General features: G+C 66.9%; 26 non-coding genes across 26 annotated transcripts; 5 read left to right on the top strand and 21 right to left on the bottom strand.

Moving 5' to 3' along the window:
• Positions 1–309: 309 nt before the first annotated feature.
• On the bottom strand, positions 310–392 carry TRNAL-CAG (transfer RNA leucine (anticodon CAG)). The gene has a single exon. It is a non-coding gene; the product is annotated as a tRNA-Leu (tRNA).
• A 122-nt stretch (positions 393–514) lies between these two features.
• TRNAL-AAG (transfer RNA leucine (anticodon AAG)) lies at positions 515–598 on the bottom strand. The gene has a single exon. It is a non-coding gene; the product is annotated as a tRNA-Leu (tRNA).
• Positions 599–866: 268 nt separating this feature from the next.
• On the bottom strand, positions 867–949 carry TRNAL-UAG (transfer RNA leucine (anticodon UAG)). Its single transcript has one exon. It is a non-coding gene; the product is annotated as a tRNA-Leu (tRNA).
• A 632-nt stretch (positions 950–1,581) lies between these two features.
• TRNAL-CAG (transfer RNA leucine (anticodon CAG)) lies at positions 1,582–1,664 on the bottom strand. The gene has a single exon. It is a non-coding gene; the product is annotated as a tRNA-Leu (tRNA).
• A 122-nt stretch (positions 1,665–1,786) lies between these two features.
• Positions 1,787–1,870, bottom strand: TRNAL-AAG (transfer RNA leucine (anticodon AAG)). Its single transcript has one exon. It is a non-coding gene; the product is annotated as a tRNA-Leu (tRNA).
• Positions 1,871–2,132: 262 nt separating this feature from the next.
• TRNAL-UAG (transfer RNA leucine (anticodon UAG)) lies at positions 2,133–2,215 on the bottom strand. The gene has a single exon. It is a non-coding gene; the product is annotated as a tRNA-Leu (tRNA).
• Positions 2,216–2,847: 632 nt separating this feature from the next.
• Positions 2,848–2,930, bottom strand: TRNAL-CAG (transfer RNA leucine (anticodon CAG)). Its single transcript has one exon. It is a non-coding gene; the product is annotated as a tRNA-Leu (tRNA).
• Positions 2,931–3,043: 113 nt separating this feature from the next.
• Positions 3,044–3,127, bottom strand: TRNAL-AAG (transfer RNA leucine (anticodon AAG)). Its single transcript has one exon. It is a non-coding gene; the product is annotated as a tRNA-Leu (tRNA).
• A 262-nt stretch (positions 3,128–3,389) lies between these two features.
• On the bottom strand, positions 3,390–3,472 carry TRNAL-UAG (transfer RNA leucine (anticodon UAG)). Its single transcript has one exon. It is a non-coding gene; the product is annotated as a tRNA-Leu (tRNA).
• A 632-nt stretch (positions 3,473–4,104) lies between these two features.
• Positions 4,105–4,187, bottom strand: TRNAL-CAG (transfer RNA leucine (anticodon CAG)). Its single transcript has one exon. It is a non-coding gene; the product is annotated as a tRNA-Leu (tRNA).
• Positions 4,188–4,309: 122 nt separating this feature from the next.
• On the bottom strand, positions 4,310–4,393 carry TRNAL-AAG (transfer RNA leucine (anticodon AAG)). Its single transcript has one exon. It is a non-coding gene; the product is annotated as a tRNA-Leu (tRNA).
• A 299-nt stretch (positions 4,394–4,692) lies between these two features.
• Positions 4,693–4,765, bottom strand: TRNAR-ACG (transfer RNA arginine (anticodon ACG)). The gene has a single exon. It is a non-coding gene; the product is annotated as a tRNA-Arg (tRNA).
• Positions 4,766–4,982: 217 nt separating this feature from the next.
• Positions 4,983–5,055, bottom strand: TRNAV-CAC (transfer RNA valine (anticodon CAC)). Its single transcript has one exon. It is a non-coding gene; the product is annotated as a tRNA-Val (tRNA).
• Positions 5,056–5,346: 291 nt separating this feature from the next.
• On the top strand, positions 5,347–5,418 carry TRNAW-CCA (transfer RNA tryptophan (anticodon CCA)). Its single transcript has one exon. It is a non-coding gene; the product is annotated as a tRNA-Trp (tRNA).
• A 211-nt stretch (positions 5,419–5,629) lies between these two features.
• Positions 5,630–5,702, bottom strand: TRNAR-ACG (transfer RNA arginine (anticodon ACG)). Its single transcript has one exon. It is a non-coding gene; the product is annotated as a tRNA-Arg (tRNA).
• A 217-nt stretch (positions 5,703–5,919) lies between these two features.
• TRNAV-CAC (transfer RNA valine (anticodon CAC)) lies at positions 5,920–5,992 on the bottom strand. The gene has a single exon. It is a non-coding gene; the product is annotated as a tRNA-Val (tRNA).
• A 291-nt stretch (positions 5,993–6,283) lies between these two features.
• Positions 6,284–6,355, top strand: TRNAW-CCA (transfer RNA tryptophan (anticodon CCA)). Its single transcript has one exon. It is a non-coding gene; the product is annotated as a tRNA-Trp (tRNA).
• Positions 6,356–6,569: 214 nt separating this feature from the next.
• TRNAR-ACG (transfer RNA arginine (anticodon ACG)) lies at positions 6,570–6,642 on the bottom strand. Its single transcript has one exon. It is a non-coding gene; the product is annotated as a tRNA-Arg (tRNA).
• A 217-nt stretch (positions 6,643–6,859) lies between these two features.
• On the bottom strand, positions 6,860–6,932 carry TRNAV-CAC (transfer RNA valine (anticodon CAC)). The gene has a single exon. It is a non-coding gene; the product is annotated as a tRNA-Val (tRNA).
• A 291-nt stretch (positions 6,933–7,223) lies between these two features.
• TRNAW-CCA (transfer RNA tryptophan (anticodon CCA)) lies at positions 7,224–7,295 on the top strand. Its single transcript has one exon. It is a non-coding gene; the product is annotated as a tRNA-Trp (tRNA).
• A 216-nt stretch (positions 7,296–7,511) lies between these two features.
• Positions 7,512–7,584, bottom strand: TRNAR-ACG (transfer RNA arginine (anticodon ACG)). The gene has a single exon. It is a non-coding gene; the product is annotated as a tRNA-Arg (tRNA).
• Positions 7,585–7,801: 217 nt separating this feature from the next.
• Positions 7,802–7,874, bottom strand: TRNAV-CAC (transfer RNA valine (anticodon CAC)). The gene has a single exon. It is a non-coding gene; the product is annotated as a tRNA-Val (tRNA).
• Positions 7,875–8,165: 291 nt separating this feature from the next.
• On the top strand, positions 8,166–8,237 carry TRNAW-CCA (transfer RNA tryptophan (anticodon CCA)). The gene has a single exon. It is a non-coding gene; the product is annotated as a tRNA-Trp (tRNA).
• Positions 8,238–8,447: 210 nt separating this feature from the next.
• Positions 8,448–8,520, bottom strand: TRNAR-ACG (transfer RNA arginine (anticodon ACG)). The gene has a single exon. It is a non-coding gene; the product is annotated as a tRNA-Arg (tRNA).
• A 581-nt stretch (positions 8,521–9,101) lies between these two features.
• Positions 9,102–9,173, top strand: TRNAW-CCA (transfer RNA tryptophan (anticodon CCA)). The gene has a single exon. It is a non-coding gene; the product is annotated as a tRNA-Trp (tRNA).
• A 216-nt stretch (positions 9,174–9,389) lies between these two features.
• On the bottom strand, positions 9,390–9,462 carry TRNAR-ACG (transfer RNA arginine (anticodon ACG)). The gene has a single exon. It is a non-coding gene; the product is annotated as a tRNA-Arg (tRNA).
• Between the last annotated feature and the right edge of the window lie 530 nt (positions 9,463–9,992).

Genomic DNA, 9,992 nt, shown 5'->3' with positions numbered 1-9,992 from the left:
GGCCTGCATCGCCCCGTGGTACACAGAGCTCCGCACGGACCGAGACGAAGGAGGGGGGCGGGGCCCGGGGAGCTTGCTGCTGCGAGGGAATTCGCTGCAGTGGCCGAAACCGTCCGACCGCCACCTCCCAGCGAGCCAGGCGCTGAAAGGCCTGCAAGACCCAAGATGGGAGTGCGTGAGGAGAGAGGGAGGAGCCCTCCTAAGCTCGGGGCCCCTCCGCCTCGCCAGCGGCGAGCCCGAAAAGAAATTTGTCCGGTCGCGGAGGGCGCCGCCCGCCGAAAGAGAAAGAAGCAGAGCCGCCAAGGGCCGTGTCAGGGGTGGGATTCGAACCCACGCCTCCGGGGGAGACTGCGACCTGAACGCAGCGCCTTGGACCGCTCGGCCACCCTGACGCCCTGGCCTCCCTGGCGGGGCAGCTCTAAGGCGCACCGCAACCAGAGCCCCCTGGCGGCAGCGGCGGCAAGAAAAGCCCCACGCCGCGAGACCCAGGCGCCCGGCGGAACTTCCGCCGGCCTGTCAGGGGTGGGATTCGAACCCACGTCTCCGGGGGGAGACTGCGACCTTAACGCAGCGCCTTAGACCGCTCGGCCACCCTGACACGAAAGGGCAAGGCTCACGTCCCTTTGCTGCCGGCGCCCGTGGCAGTGTCACGGGCCGCCCCCGGGGACGGGCTCTGGCTTCCGCCGACCCCGGGGCCAGCAGGCCGGCCTGCTTTCCCACTGAGGCCCCGGGGGCGGGGCGGGGCGGGGCGGGGCGGGGCGGGGCGAAACGAAATCCGCCGCTACTCCCCAGCACACCCTCCCCCCCCGAAAAAAAAACAAATAAGCAAAGGAAGAGCCCATGCACCTCAGCCCCCACCAGCAGGCTGCCAGGAGTGGGATTTGAACCCACGCCTCCGGAGGAGACTGCGGCCTAAACGCAGCGCCTTGGACCCCTCGGCCATCCTGACAGAGCTGCCCAGCGCTGCTCTCGGGAGCCACGCAAAGAAAACACGCAGCGGCGACGCAGGTGGCGCCCGGGCGCTGCTGGGCGGGTCCCCTTTTGCGGGGTTTTGCTTTGCTTTCTTCGTCAAAACACCCCGTCTGCCGTGAAAGACAAGGTGGTACAAAGCCATTCAAAAGCGGAGACCGAAAAAACACAGCCAAAAGCACGCGCCAGCAGGGGACTGGCTGGGAGCGGGCGCGAAGGCCAGCGCCCTGCTGCCGGAACGAGGCGGCAGTGCCAGCTGCTTCGAGGCGCGTCCGTTCGCGTGACATTTTCTCCCGGGAAAGCGGCCTGCATCGCCCCGTGGTACACAGAGCTCCGCACGGACCGAGACGAAGGAGGGGGGCGGGGCCCGGGGAGCATGCTGCTGCGAGGGAATTCGCTGCAGTGGCCGAAACCGTCCGACCGCCACCTCCCAGCGAGCCAGGCGCTGAAAGGCCTGCAAGACCCAAGATGGGAGTGCGTGAGGAGAGAGGGAGGAGCCCTCCTAAGCTCGGGGCCCCTCCGCCTCGCCAGCGGCGAGCCCGAAAAGAAATTTGTCCGGTCGCGGAGGGCGCCGCCCGCCGAAAGAGAAAGAAGCGGAGCCGCCAAGGGCCGTGTCAGGGGTGGGATTCGAACCCACGCCTCCGGGGGAGACTGTGACCTGAACGCAGCGCCTTGGACCGCTCGGCCACCCTGACGTTCTGGCCTCCCTGGCGGGGCAGTGCTAAGGCGCACCGCAACCAGAGCCCCCTGGCGGCAGCGGCGGCAAGAAAAGCCCCATGCCGTGAGACCCAGGCGCCCGGCGGAACTTCCGCCGGCCTGTCAGGGGTGGGATTCGAACCCACGTCTCCGGGGGGAGACTGCGACCTTAACGCAGCGCCTTAGACCGCTCGGCCACCCTGACACGAAAGGGCAAGGCTCACGTCCCTTTGCTGCCGGCGCCCGTGGCAGTGTCACGGGCCGCCCCCGGGGACGGGCTCTGGCTTCCGCCGACCCCGGGGCCAGCAGGCCGGCCTGCTTTCCCACTGAGGCCCCGGGGGCGGGGCGGGGCGGGGCGGGGCGGGGCGAAACGAAATCCGCCGCTACTCCCCAGCACACCCTCCCCCCCGAAAAAAAAACAAATAAGCAAAGGAAGAGCCCACGCACCTCAGCCCCCACCAGCAGGCTGCCAGGAGGGGGATTTGAACCCACGCCTCCGGAGGAGACTGCGGCCTAAACGCAGCGCCTTGGACCGCTCGGCCATCCTGACAGAGCTGCCCAGCGCTGCTCTCGGGAGCCACGCAAAGAAAACACGCAGCGGCGACGCAGGTGGCGCCCGGGCGCTGCTGGGCGGGTCCCCTTTTGCGGGGTTTTGCTTTGCTTTCTTCGTCAAAACACCCCGTCTGCCGTGAAAGACAAGGTGGTACAAAGCCATTCAAAAGCGGAGACCGAAAAAACACAGCCAAAAGCACGCGCCAGCAGGGGACTGGCTGGGAGCGGGCGCGAAGGCCAGCGCCCTGCTGCCGGAACGAGGCGGCAGTGCCAGCTGCTTCGAGGCGCGTCCGTTCGCGTGACATTTTCTCCCGGGAAAGCGGCCTGCATCGCCCCGTGGTACACAGAGCTACGCACGGACCGAGACGAAGGAGGGGGGCGGGGCCCGGGGAGCTTGCTGCTGCGAGGGAATTCGCTGCAGTGGCCGAAACCGTCCGACCGCCACCTCCCAGCGAGCCAGGCGCTGAAAGGCCTGCAAGACCCAAGATGGGAGTGCGTGAGGAGAGAGGGAGGAGCCCTCCTAAGCTCGGGGCCCCTCCGCCTCGCCAGCGGCGAGCCCGAAAAGAAATTTGTCCGGTCGCGGAGGGCGCCGCCCGCCGAAAGAGAAAGAAGCGGAGCCGCCAAGGGCCGTGTCAGGGGTGGGATTCGAACCCACGCCTCCGGGGGAGACTGCGACCTGAACGCAGCGCCTTGGACCGCTCGGCCACCCTGATGCCCTGGCGGGGCAGCGCTAAGGCGCACCGCAACCAGAGCCCCCTGGCGGCAGCGGCGGCAAGAAAAGCCCCACGCCGCGAGACCCAGGCGCCCAGCGGAACTTCCGCCGGCCTGTCAGGGGTGGGATTCGAACCCACGTCTCCGGGGGGAGACTGCGACCTTAACGCAGTGCCTTAGACCGCTCGGCCACCCTGACACCAAAGAGCAAGGCTCACGTCCCTTTGCTGCCGGCGCCCGTGGCAGTGTCACGGGCCGCCCCCGGGGATGGGCTCTGGCTTCCGCCGACCCCGGGGCCAGCAGGCCGGCCTGCTTTCCCAATGAGGCCCCGGGGGCGGGGCGGGGCGGGGCGGGGCGGGGCGAAACGAAATCCGCCGCTACTCCCCAGCACACCCTCCCCCCCGAAAAAAAAACAAATAAGCAAAGGAAGAGCCCACGCACCTCAGCCCCCACCAGCAGGCTGCCAGGAGTGGGATTTGAACCCACGCCTCCGGAGGAGACTGCGGCCTAAACGCAGCGCCTTGGACCGCTCGGCCATCCTGACAGAGCTGCCCAGCGCTGCTCTCGGGAGCCACGCAAAGAAAACACGCAGCGGCGACGCAGGTGGCGCCCGGGCGCTGCTGGGCGGGTCCCCTTTTGCGGGGTTTTGCTTTGCTTTCTTCGTCAAAACACCCCGTCTGCCGTGAAAGACAAGGTGGTACAAAGCCACTCAAAAGCGGAGACCGAAAAAACACAGCCAAAAGCACGCGCCAGCAGGGGACTGGCTGGGAGCGGGCGCGAAGGCCAGCGCCCTGCTGCCGGAACGAGGCGGCAGTGCCAGCTGCTTCGAGGCGCGTCCGTTCGCGTGACATTTTCTCCCGGGAAAGCGGCCTGCATCGCCCCGTGGTACACAGAGCTCCGCACGGACCAAGACGAAGGAGGGGGGCGGGGCCCGGGGAGCTTGCTGCTGCGAGGGAATTCGCTGCAGTGGCCGAAACCGTCCGACCGCCACCTCCCAGCGAGCCAGGCGCTGAAAGGCCTGCAAGACCCAAGATGGGAGTGCGTGAGGAGAGAGGGAGGAGCCCTCCTAAGCTCGGGGCCCCTCCGCCTCGCCAGCGGCGAGCCCGAAAAGAAATTTGTCCGGTCGCGGAGGGCGCCGCCCGCCGAAAGAGAAAGAAGCGGAGCCGCCAAGGGCTGTGTCAGGGGTGGGATTCGAACCCACGTCTCCGGGGGAGACTGCGACCTGAACGCAGCGCCTTGGACCGCTCGGCCACCCTGACGCCCTGGCCTCCCTGGCGGGGCAGCGCTAAGGCGCACCGCAACCAGAGCCCCCTGGCGGCAGCGGCGGCAAGAAAAGCCCCACGCCGCGAGACCCAGGCGCCCGGCGGAACTTCCGCCGGCCTGTCAGGGGTGGGATTCGAACCCACGTCTCCGGGGGGAGATTGCGACCTTAACGCAGCGCCTTGGACCGCTCGGCCACCCTGACACCAAAGGGCAAGGCTCACGTCCCTTTGCTGCCGGCGCCCGTGGCAGTGTCACGGGCCGCCCCCGGGGACGGGCTCTGGCTTCCGCCGACCCCGGGGCCAGCAGTTTGGCGGGCGAGGAGGCCCGGTCACGCAAATGGAGCGGCGCTGAAAGCCGCGGCCAGTGTTCCTCTTGGCCCCGTGGGGCACGTGCTTTTCCTGGCCGCCGGGGGAAGGAGAACAAAGAAGGGGAGGGAGGTAAGGGAAAGGGAAAGGGAAAGAAAAAAAAAAAGCACCCGCATCCCGGAAGGTGCCGTCACCACAAGCCAGGCAGGAGTCGAACCTGCAATCTCCTGATCCGTAGTCAGGCGCGTTATCCGTTGCGCCACTGGCCCACGCCTCCAGGTGAGGCGCGGGGGGGGCCGGCGCCAGGACCGAGGGTGCTGCCCGCCCGGGCTTCTTTCTCCCAGCAGCACCGAAGAGAACGGCGGACAAAAGGCTGCCGTAGGCCCAGAGCAGCGAGCGAGAGGGCACGAGCGCACGCCCAGGCGGCGAGCAGCTGCCCACTTGTGCAAGCCTGCGTTTTTCCAGGCCCCACGGCAAAAGGAGGCCTGTTTCTGCCTGGTTTCGAACCAGGGACCTTTCGCGTGTGAAGCGAACGTGATAACCACTACACTACAGAAACCCAGGGCCCGACACGGCCACTGAGGGGCTTGCCGGAGAGGCCCCCTTTGGCTGGCAGGCCGCCGCCGCCTCGGGCCCTGGCAGGTGGCCGCACGGCCGAGAGCACAGGCTCCGCTCGAAGGCCGGTTCCTCCCAGCAAGGCATTGGTGGTTCAGTGGTAGAATTCTCGCCCGCCACGCGGGAGGCCCGTGTTCGATTCACGGCCAATGCAGCCCCTTCTTTTTCCGCCGCGGCTCCTTCCCGGCCCCGCTGCCCGCCCTCGCAGCACCAAGAGCTGCAGGGCCTGCCGGCTGGCCTCGTGGCGCAACGGCAGCGCGTCTGACTCCAGATCAGAAGGCTATGTGTTCAAATCACATCGGGGTCAGGCGGGCGAAAAGTTTGGCGGGCGAGGAGGCCCGGTCACGGAAATGGAGCGGCGCTGAAAGCCGCGGCCAGTGTTCCTCTTGGCCCCGTGGGGCACGCGCTTTTCCTGGCCGCCGGGGGAAGGAGAACAAAGAAGGGGAGGGAGGAAAGGGAAAGGGAAAGGGAAAGAAAAAAAAAAAAAAGCACCCGCATCCCGGAAGGTGCCGTCACCACAAGCCAGGCAGGAGTCGAACCTGCAATCTCCTGATCCGTAGTCAGGCGCGTTATCCGTTGCGCCACTGGCCCACGCCTCCAGGTGAGGCGCGGGGGGGGCCGGCGCCAGGACCGAGGGTGCTGCCCGCCCGGGCTTCTTTCTCCCAGCAGCACCGAAGAGAACGGCGGACAAAAGGCTGCCGTAGGCCCAGAGCAGCGAGCGAGAGGGCACGAGCGCACGCCCAGGCGGCGAGCAGCTGCCCACTTGTGCAAGCCTGCGTTTTTCCAGGCCCCACGGCAAAAGGAGGCCTGTTTCTGCCTGGTTTCGAACCAGGGACCTTTCGCGTGTGAAGCGAACGTGATAACCACTACACTACAGAAACCCAGGGCCCGACACGGCCACTGAGGGGCCTGCCGGAGAGGCCCCCTTTGGCTGGCAGGCCGCCGCCGCCTCGGGCCCTGGCAGGTGGCCGCACGGCCGAGAGCACAGGCTCCGCTCGAAGGCCGGTTCCTCCCAGCAAGGCATTGGTGGTTCAGTGGTAGAATTCTCGCCCGCCACGCGGGAGGCCCGTGTTCGATTCACGGCCAATGCAGCCCCTTCTTTTTCCGCCGCGGCTCCTTCCCGGCCCCGCTGCCCGCCCTCGCAGCACCAAGAGCTGCAGGGCCTGCCGGCTGGCCTCGTGGCGCAACGGCAGCGCGTCTGACTCCAGATCAGAAGGCTATGTGTTCAAATCACATCGGGGTCAGGCGGGCGAAAAGTTTGGCGGGCGAGGAGGCCCGGTCACGGAAATGGAGCGGCGCTGAAAGCCGCGGCCAGTGTTCCTCTTGGCCCCGTGGGGCACGCGCTTTTCCTGGCCGCCGGGGGAAGGAGAACAAAGAAGGGGAGGGAGGAAAGGGAAAGGGAAAGGGAAAGGGAAAGAAAAAAAAAAAGCACCCGCATCCCGGAAGGTGCCGTCACCACAAGCCAGGCAGGAGTCGAACCTGCAATCTCCTGATCCGTAGTCAGGCGCGTTATCCGTTGCGCCACTGGCCCACGCCTCCAGGTGAGGCGCGGGGGGGGCCGGCGCCAGGACCGAGGGTGCTGCCCGCCCGGGCTTCTTTCTCCCAGCAGCACCGAAGAGAACGGCGGACAAAAGGCTGCCGTAGGCCCAGAGCAGCGAGCGAGAGGGCACGAGCGCACGCCCAGGCGGCGAGCAGCTGCCCACTTGTGCAAGCCTGCGTTTTTCCAGGCCCCACGGCAAAAGGAGGCCTGTTTCTGCCTGGTTTCGAACCAGGGACCTTTCGCGTGTGAAGCGAACGTGATAACCACTACACTACAGAAACCCAGGGCCCGACACGGCCACTGAGGGGCCTGCCGGAGAGGCCCCCTTTGGCTGGCAGGCCGCCGCCGCCTCGGGCCCTGGCAGGTGGCCGCACGGCCGAGAGCACAGGCTCCGCTCGAAGGCCGGTTCCTCCCAGCAAGGCATTGGTGGTTCAGTGGTAGAATTCTCGCCCGCCACGCGGGAGGCCCGTGTTCGATTCACGGCCAATGCAGCCCCTTCTTTTTCCGCCGCGGCTCCTTCCCGGCCCCGCTGCCCGCCCTCGCAGCACCAAGAGCTGCAGGGCCTGCCGGCTGGCCTCGTGGCGCAACGGCAGCGCGTCTGACTCCAGATCAGAAGGCTATGTGTTCAAATCACATCGGGGTCAGGCGGGCGAAAAGTTTGGCGGGCGAGGAGGCCCGGTCACGGAAATGGAGCGGCGCTGAAAGCCGCGGCCAGTGTTCCTCTTGGCCCCGTGGGGCACGCGCTTTTCCTGGCCGCCGGGGGAAGGAGAACAAAGAAGGGGAGGAAAGGGAAAGGGAAAGGGAAAGGGAAAGGGAAAGAAAAAAAAAAAGCACCCGCATCCCGGAAGGTGCCGTCACCACAAGCCAGGCAGGAGTCGAACCTGCAATCTCCTGATCCGTAGTCAGGCGCGTTATCCGTTGCGCCACTGGCCCACGCCTCCAGGTGAGGCGCGGGGGGGGCCGGCGCCAGGACCGAGGGTGCTGCCCGCCCGGGCTTCTTTCTCCCAGCAGCACCGAAGAGAACGGCGGACAAAAGGCTGCCGTAGGCCCAGAGCAGCGAGCGAGAGGGCACGAGCGCACGCCCAGGCGGCGAGCAGCTGCCCACTTGTGCAAGCCTGCGTTTTTCCAGGCCCCACGGCAAAAGGAGGCCTGTTTCTGCCTGGTTTCGAACCAGGGACCTTTCGCGTGTGAAGCGAACGTGATAACCACTACACTACAGAAACCCAGGGCCCGACACGGCCACTGAGGGGCCTGCCGGAGAGGCCCCCTTTGGCTGGCAGGCCGCCGCCGCCTCGGGCCCTGGCAGGTGGCCGCACGGCCGAGAGCACAGGCTCCGCTCGAAGGCCGGTTCCTCCCAGCAAGGCATTGGTGGTTCAGTGGTAGAATTCTCGCCCGCCACGCGGGAGGCCCGTGTTCGATTCACGGCCAATGCAGCCCCTTCTTTTTCCGCCGCGGCTCCTTCCCGGCCCCGCTGCCCGCCCTCGCAGCACCAAGAGCTGCAGGGCCTGCCGGCTGGCCTCGTGGCGCAACGGCAGCGCGTCTGACTCCAGATCAGAAGGCTATGTGTTCAAATCACATCGGGGTCAGGCGGGCGAAAAGTTTGGCGGGCGAGGAGGCCCGGTCACGGAAATGGAGCGGCGCTGAAAGCCGCGGCCAGTGTTCCTCTTGGCCCCGTGGGGCACGCGCTTTTCCTGGCCGCCGGGGGAAGGAGAACAAAGAAGGGGAGGAAAGGGAAAGGGAAAGGGAAAGGGAAAGAAAAAAAAAAAGCACCCGCATCCCGGAAGGTGCCGTCACCACAAGCCAGGCAGGAGTCGAACCTGCAATCTCCTGATCCGTAGTCAGGCGCGTTATCCGTTGCGCCACTGGCCCACGCCTCCAGGTGAGGCGCGGGGGGGGCCGGCGCCAGGACCGAGGGTGCTGCCCGCCCGGGCTTCTTTCTCCCAGCAGCACCGAAGAGAACGGCGGACAAAAGGCTGCCGTAGGCCCAGAGCAGCGAGCGAGAGGGCACGAGCGCACGCCCAGGCGGCGAGCAGCTGCCCACTTGTGCAAGCCTGCGTTTTTCCAGGCCCCACGGCAAAAGGAGGCCTGTTTCTGCCTGGTTTCAAACCAGGGACCTTTCGCGTGTGAAGCGAACGTGATAACCACTACACTACAGAAACCCAGGGCCCGACACGGCCACTGAGGGGCCTGCCGGAGAGGCCCCCTTTGGCTGGCAGGCCGCCGCCGCCTCGGGCCCTGGCAGGTGGCCGCACGGCCGAGAGCACAGGCTCCGCTCGAAGGCCGGTTCCTCCCAGCAAGGCATTGGTGGTTCAGTGGTAGAATTCTCGCCCGCCACGCGGGAGGCCCGTGTTCGATTCACGGCCAATGCAGCCCCTTCTTTTTCCGCCGCGGCTCCTTCCCGGCCCCGCTGCCCGCCCTCGCAGCACCAAGAGCTGCAGGGCCTGCCGGCTGGCCTCGTGGCGCAACGGCAGCGCGTCTGACTCCAGATCAGAAGGCTATGTGTTCAAATCACATCGGGGTCAGGCGGGCGAAAAGTTTGGCGGGCGAGGAGGCCCGGTCACGGAAATGGAGCGGCGCTGAAAGCCGCGGCCAGTGTTCCTCTTGGCCCCGTGGGGCACGCGCTTTTCCTGGCCGCCGGGGGAAGGAGAACAAAGAAGGGGAGGAAAGGGAAAGGGAAAGGGAAAGGGAAAGGGAAAGAAAAAAAAAAAGCACCCGCATCCCGGAAGGTGCCGTCACCACAAGCCAGGCAGGAGTCGAACCTGCAATCTCCTGATCCGTAGTCAGGCGCGTTATCCGTTGCGCCACTGGCCCACGCCTCCAGGTGAGGCGCGGGGGGGGCCGGCGCCAGGACCGAGGGTGCTGCCCGCCCGGGCTTCTTTCTCCCAGCAGCACCGAAGAGAACGGCGGACAAAAGGCTGCCGTAGGCCCAGAGCAGCGAGCGAGAGGGCACGAGCGCACGCCCAGGCGGCGAGCAGCTGCCCACTTGTGCAAGCCTGCGTTTTTCCAGGCCCCACGGCAAAAGGAGGCCTGTTTCTGCCTGGTTTCAAACCAGGGACCTTTCGCGTGTGAAGCGAACGTGATAACCACTACACTACAGAAACCCAGGGCCCGACACGGCCACTGAGGGGCCTGCCGGAGAGGCCCCCTTTGGCTGGCAGGCCGCCGCCGCCTCGGGCCCTGGCAGGTGGCCGCACGGCCGAGAGCACAGGCTCCGCTCGAAGGCCGGTTCCTCCCAGCAAGGCATTGGTGGTTCAGTGGTAGAATTCTCGCCCGCCACGCGGGAGGCCCGTGTTCGATTCACGGCCAATGCAGCCCCTTCTTTTTCCGCCGCGGCTCCTTCC

The sequence above is a fragment of the Pelodiscus sinensis genome, chromosome 3, assembly GCF_052426305.1.
Source record: "Pelodiscus sinensis isolate ZL-2025 chromosome 3, ASM5242630v1, whole genome shotgun sequence".
Lineage (NCBI taxonomy): Eukaryota > Metazoa > Chordata > Testudines > Trionychidae > Pelodiscus > Pelodiscus sinensis.
Note: the sequence above shows the minus strand (reverse complement) of the source record. Positions and strands in the feature narration are given on the sequence as shown.